The following is a 6,000-nucleotide window of genomic DNA, read 5'->3' as shown; positions in this document are numbered from 1 at the left end:
ACTGTTAGCGACTTCGTCCGAAAATGACCCGCTTTATCTTAAGAACGTAGTTACTGCATTGGCCGCTACACGGTATGGCGCTAAAACCAGTGAGAAATGCTGGTCTCGTCTCAACCCGGACTTTTGGCTATCTGTCTATTAATCTGTGTTAATACAAAGATTTATTTAAATTACAAAAAAACCGACTTTTCCCAAATAAAAATTACAATGAAGATGTCATCCCCAAATGATTTCCAATCGATTCCATTTATAATAAACATTAAACATAGTCACTATCTGCTAACTTGACGCTCGATAAATTTTGTTAATAACAAAAAATCTATTCTTTCCCAAATGTTTAAACAATTTTCCCAAACTTCCCCAAATGATTCCCAAATTATATGAAAAAGAATAATTCCAAAATATTCAATTTGTTTGCTAACTCTACGGCGGTGATGGCCGCTCTCAGGTTTCTCTCTGGTTGCACACATAAATTATAATAAATATCAAATATACATAATTTGTACAATTATTCATATCGAAGAAATAGAATAAGCCGAAAGTGTCAGGGAATTTCAAAAATTTTATACATAAACAGCAAAACGACTGTAGCTACAGAAATAATTAACAGTGAATGTGTATTTCTTACTGTTGAGTTGCAGGGCATAGAGTTGTTTTTAGATTTACAGGCACACACTTCGATATTATATCCTTCAGTCACAATTTTTGGCAGTTATAGCATTTCATGCATTCCTTCTATCTACTGTATCAATTATGTGAATACCCACTGATATATAACACATCTATTTATTAAGGCAAGTAGATAAATATTCTTTTTCGTAGATAAACTAGATCTTAAATAGCTTTAAGTATTATAAGTAATTTGTTCGTTAGTAATTTCTTTTTCTTATGAGATTGCACCTCGTTAAAACTCATCGTGCCTCGCTAACGCCTCTCCGAAGTCCGTCGCCTGAGATCCGACGAAGATGTCGTATTTCTCCAAAATCTCGTTCTTCGTCAGCTTGTGATCCGCATCGGTGTCCGCTTCGTAAATCAAGTGCCTCGACTCCGCCTCGGCGTGATCAAATTCCGCGGGAATAATCCACGTTTTTACCTGTTTCAAATTGGAACAGATCAGTTTAATTGTTTTTATATTACCACTAATAAATGTACTACTGTAATGTAATGAGATCTTACCATTATTTACGGGTATTTCTTCCTGTGCTTCTTGCGGATGTTTCATTAAAATTTTCATGAGCAGGAATATTCCTTGATTCATCATCTTCTTCAGATGTATTTACTGGTATCAGACGATCACCAAAAATAGTTGGAACTACTGTAGATTTCAAGCGGCGTTTACTTCCCCGTGTTTTTTCCCACATCTCATCTGAGAAATGAATCTGAAAAAAATATTGAGCAATTTAATTAGAAAAATAAGAAATAACAATAAAATATAGATTATTTTTGTGTATTAAAACTTTGTTATTTTTGTTAATTCTATTTAGTCCTTAAAAATAATAAGTAATAGTTAATAGTAAAAATGATAAGTAGTAATTAATACTTATAGTGATCTTTTTTATAAAAAATGCAAAGAACATTAACTTTTAAATAAGCAAAATTTATTTTAAAACTTTTTCTTATCATTAATATCCATTTCTACCAATGCAGATTAACTTTGACTTTGGCTTAACTTATCTTTTATCTTTCTCTAATTTTAAGAACTAGAAAAAGATTAAACCGTGATTAAAATTAATCTATATTGATAAAAATGGACATAAGTCAAATAAATATATTATGTTTGTACCATACTTACTGAACACAATGTCGAATTCACTCCAGGAACCCAGTCTGCACGGTTAACATTAGCGATCCACAGTTTTCTTCTTTTCTCTTCTTGTGGGAATCTACACATTTGGAAGCCTTTGCTCGATGAGTTCGTACAATAATCCGCACTGCAACCCGTCATATTTCTTTTTCTGTAAATAAAACATACGTATTTATAAATAATTGTATAGGTTATGTAATATGTTAATAAACTACATGCAAATTATGACTGTAGTTTTTTTCCTTTACATTTTTTCAGCATAGCGTAAAATAACATGGGTCAACGGCATCAACGCATAATATAAGAAACGTATCAGTTACGGCGTTATATGCTTACCTAATAGATGCCTCGGGTCGAGATCAATACTTTCACGCATTCACACTCACTTTAGAGTCACGTAAAAATCGGTAAAAATAGTCGTAGAAATGAGGATCAGCGGCGAAGAAAAGCACGAAATCACGTATTCTCTCATGTATTACCGCCATAACTGATCGCAGCCCAGTGGCCCAGTCTGCCCAGTCTGTATGGCTGTCTCTCTTACTCGCTCGCTCTTTTTCTCTCTGTTTCCGGTTTTGAGACAAATGGCCGCCGACCAATAGAAAACGATACCCGCTTAGTCCGATCCCTCTCTGGAGGATCTCTAGATCCTCGCGTCGATGCGCGCCTCCTTCAGGGCCGTTCTCGCTGGTCCTTACCTTAGATGCGCGCCTCCCGCAGGGCGTTCTCTGATTTCCTTGTTCCTAAAATTATCCAATAAAATTATATTATAAAATACTAACTATCGCGTACACCGCCACAAGGACACACGCACACAACTTGGCATACGATTGAAAGACGAGGGAGATCGAAATACCCCTATTAAGCAGGAGCTGGAAGCAGAGTAAGCAACCTTACGGTAAGTCCGTCGCCGTTAATGGTGCGATCGAGGCGGTCCGGCCGGGCCTACCAGTTAAACAGACTGCGTCGAGCCTACCATACGGCCGGCGAGTTTGATCCCAGCACATTATGCCCCGCTCCGTCTCAGGCCGCACCAACAGAACCTCCCGTTGACATTCAGGGCGTCCTCAATGCGCCTCAACCAGGCCCTGTTGTCGAAAAACCGAGAGTCCTTCAGACGGAAATATTAGCACAGAAAATTTGTCTCATCCTTAGAGAGTGTAGCGCGAGTCAAAATTCCAAAGAAACAAATGATTCTAACTTACCTTCGAGTTTGCCTTAAAATATTTCAAATGCTTTAACATTTCGATGCACATGAACCCACTCCGACGTTCCGATTAAAAAACCCGAACGTAACATATTTTTCAATACATTCTTTTGCCACTGTTGTCCAAGCTATTTTCTCTTTCCTTTCATTTATTCTAGATTTAGTCTCTCGTTCAAACCATTGGAGGAAGGTGTATTTACTGCAGTAAAAACCAGTTTTATCTTATTTTCTTCTAGGAATTCTTTAAATTTCTTTGAGTTGATTCCTGGATATTGGTCTGTGAGGATCACTTCGATCTCATCTGTTTCCGTCACATTTTTCACTAATTTGATAAAATCATTAGCGCTCTGTGTCTTTGATGTTGAAATAAAAGCATATCTTGTAAAATGGTCTACTAGCAGATGTAAATATTTCTTCGTTGATCTAGATTCTTCGAAGCCGCCAATGGTGTCTATTGACATTATTTCAAACGGTTTCGTTGCTGGTCCCAAGTATGACATTAACCCGTATTTTCCTTGACCTCTCGATTTATTTTTCTTACATACCTCACAATTTTTGCATGCTTCTTTTATATTTCTTGTAAAGTTTGTCGCTGTGTAGACCGGGCTAATTTTCTTCTGCATTTGTCTGATGCCTATATGACACCATTCCTCGTGGACTTCTTTGATGATCTTCCTACTGAAATCTTCTGACAAAACTATTTTTTCTTTTTTTCTTACTTTTTTATAGAATATTCCATCTTTTTTTATCATGTCTGGTCTCTCGTTTTTTATTGCCCGGTTTTTCTCTTGATCTCTTTTTATATCATCTATTTTTATTAAATTTACTATTCTCAACAGTTCCTCTTTGTTCTCTTTTGCTTCCAACACTGGGTTTCTGCTCAGACAGTCTGCTTCCAAATTTTTTTCCCCTGGTAAATATGTTTTCTTGAAATCATATTGCGATAAATAATAGGTTAGATCACCCAGTTCTTCATCTGTTCTTGCTTTTATATTTAAACAAAACAATTTCCGTCGCCAGCAAATAATTCAAAATAAGTCGTTTTATTTTCGACCCAACTGGCCAATTAAAACAAGATTGCACGACGTTTCGACCGAATTCCGGTCCTTATCAAGTGCTTTAATTTAAGTTACACCGATCCGCATAACAAATTGCATCGTTGACGTGGTGTCCTGACAACGTCAAGACAAACGCAAAACTAAACAAAAGAGAAAATAATACATTTAACAATAGAAAAACTATACAAAATCGTTACAATATCGCGCTGGTCAAAAACAATAAAATTAATTAACACTGTAAAAATTAGTTAAAAGCTTACAATTCTTATGCGTTCCAAAACAAACGGTGAAATCAAAACGTCACCAGCCATATCGAGGCACAACGTCCGAACAGTAAGACAGTCAAAGTCGAAATGAAGTTGTCAAACGTAATCCGCGGATAGCAAACGGCGCTCTGATGGAAAAACGAGCAGAACCGAATATACAGGGCCGACTAAGTAATACCTATGACCCGGTTATAAATAGATGGCAGGCTCTCAGTATCGTTTTGTAAATTGATTGTGCAATCATGTTTTTTAATGAAAAACATTTCCGATATTTCTCTTTTTTTGAAATGTTTTTCTTTGTATAAAATTTTCGGATGTTGCCACTTGAAATCATGATTGTGTGTAAGACGATGTTTGCTCACAACAGAATGATTATCTACATTTTTCCTAATATCACATCGATGTTCTTTGACGTGTTTCTAAATGCCTTTTTGTCTGGCCAATATATACCGCATCACAATTTGCACAATCAATCTTATAAACTAACTCAGTCTGACTGAGATTCGGCAACACGTCCTTACCCTTCCTAATGACACAATCCAATCTCTTCGGGATGGTGTGAAGAACTCTAAAGTTCATGTCTCGCATTGTACGGCTAACATTCTCGCTAAGGCCCTTTATGTAAGGTACAGTAATGCACCTTCGAGGATCTTGGGCCACTTCGCTACTGACAAGATCATTGTTGTTACGATTTCGCAATTCGCCAAGTCGGACATTGACATATTTATCAACAATTTTCTTCGGGTAACAATTATTAATAAGAATCTTTTTTATTTTACTAATATTAGAATTGTGAAACCGCGCGTCGGACAAAAGAATCGCCCGATCAACCAAATTCCTTACGATGTTAATTTTGTATTTCATAGGATGGTTTGAAAAATAATTTATGTACCGACCCGAGAAATTTTATATTTAAATTTTCCAAAGGCTTATGGTCTGTATACTGTGAAGGATCTTCTTATAAGCCATTGTTGCCAGTATTTTACCGCTTCTTTTATTGCCAAACACTCTAGATATATAGCTTTTTTCTTTTTTGCATTTCATTACGTTTTTTCGAAAAATATGCAACTGGGTTTTCTTTCTTATCTGGTTGCTCTTGTTTCAGCACTGCGCCAATACCTTCTAATGATGCATCTGTGTAAATTTTTATAGGCAGATCTTTATCAAATATCTCTAATATTGGTTGGGAGCACAGAAGTTCTTTTATTTTCTTAAATAATTTTTCACACTCTTCCGACCATACATACTTTTAATTTTTTTCTTAACAGCTTATGTAACGGATCTAAAATTATTACGCTTCTTGGTATGTACTCATGATAAAAATTTATTTTCCCCAAAAACCGTCTTATATCCTTTTGTGTCTTTGGAGTGGGGAAATCTCTAATTGAAGCTAAGTTGTCTTTAATTTGTCTTACCGAGTTGTTCTAGATTATATGGCCCAAATATTTTACTGAATCCAAGGCAAATGTGCATTTCTTAAACTTCAATCTAAAACCTTCTTTTGTTATTGCCTCCAATACCTGTTTTATATGTTCCATGTGTTCCTCAAACGACGGTGAGTATATCAAGATATCATCAATGTAGTTCACTGCAAATCCTGTTAATCGATGTTTTCTTAAAATGCTACTTAGAATCCGTTGAAAAATTGCCGGTGATGTTTTCAAGCCA

The 6,000-nt window shown here is 35.9% G+C and overlaps 1 long non-coding RNA gene across 1 annotated transcript; it reads right to left on the bottom strand.

Annotated features, from left to right (window-relative positions):
- Window positions 1-544: 544 nt before the first annotated feature.
- LOC139810055 (uncharacterized) lies at window positions 545-4,339 on the bottom strand. Its single transcript, XR_011731237.1, has 4 exons — window positions 2,141-4,339; window positions 1,793-1,955; window positions 1,177-1,379; window positions 545-1,093 (listed from the first exon to the last, which is right to left on the bottom strand). It is a non-coding gene; the product is annotated as an uncharacterized lncRNA (long non-coding RNA).
- Between the last annotated feature and the right edge of the window lie 1,661 nt (window positions 4,340-6,000).

This window comes from Temnothorax longispinosus, chromosome 1 (assembly GCF_030848805.1).
Source record: "Temnothorax longispinosus isolate EJ_2023e chromosome 1, Tlon_JGU_v1, whole genome shotgun sequence".
NCBI lineage: Eukaryota > Metazoa > Arthropoda > Insecta > Hymenoptera > Formicidae > Temnothorax > Temnothorax longispinosus.
This window is presented reverse-complemented; position numbering and strand designations above follow the sequence as displayed.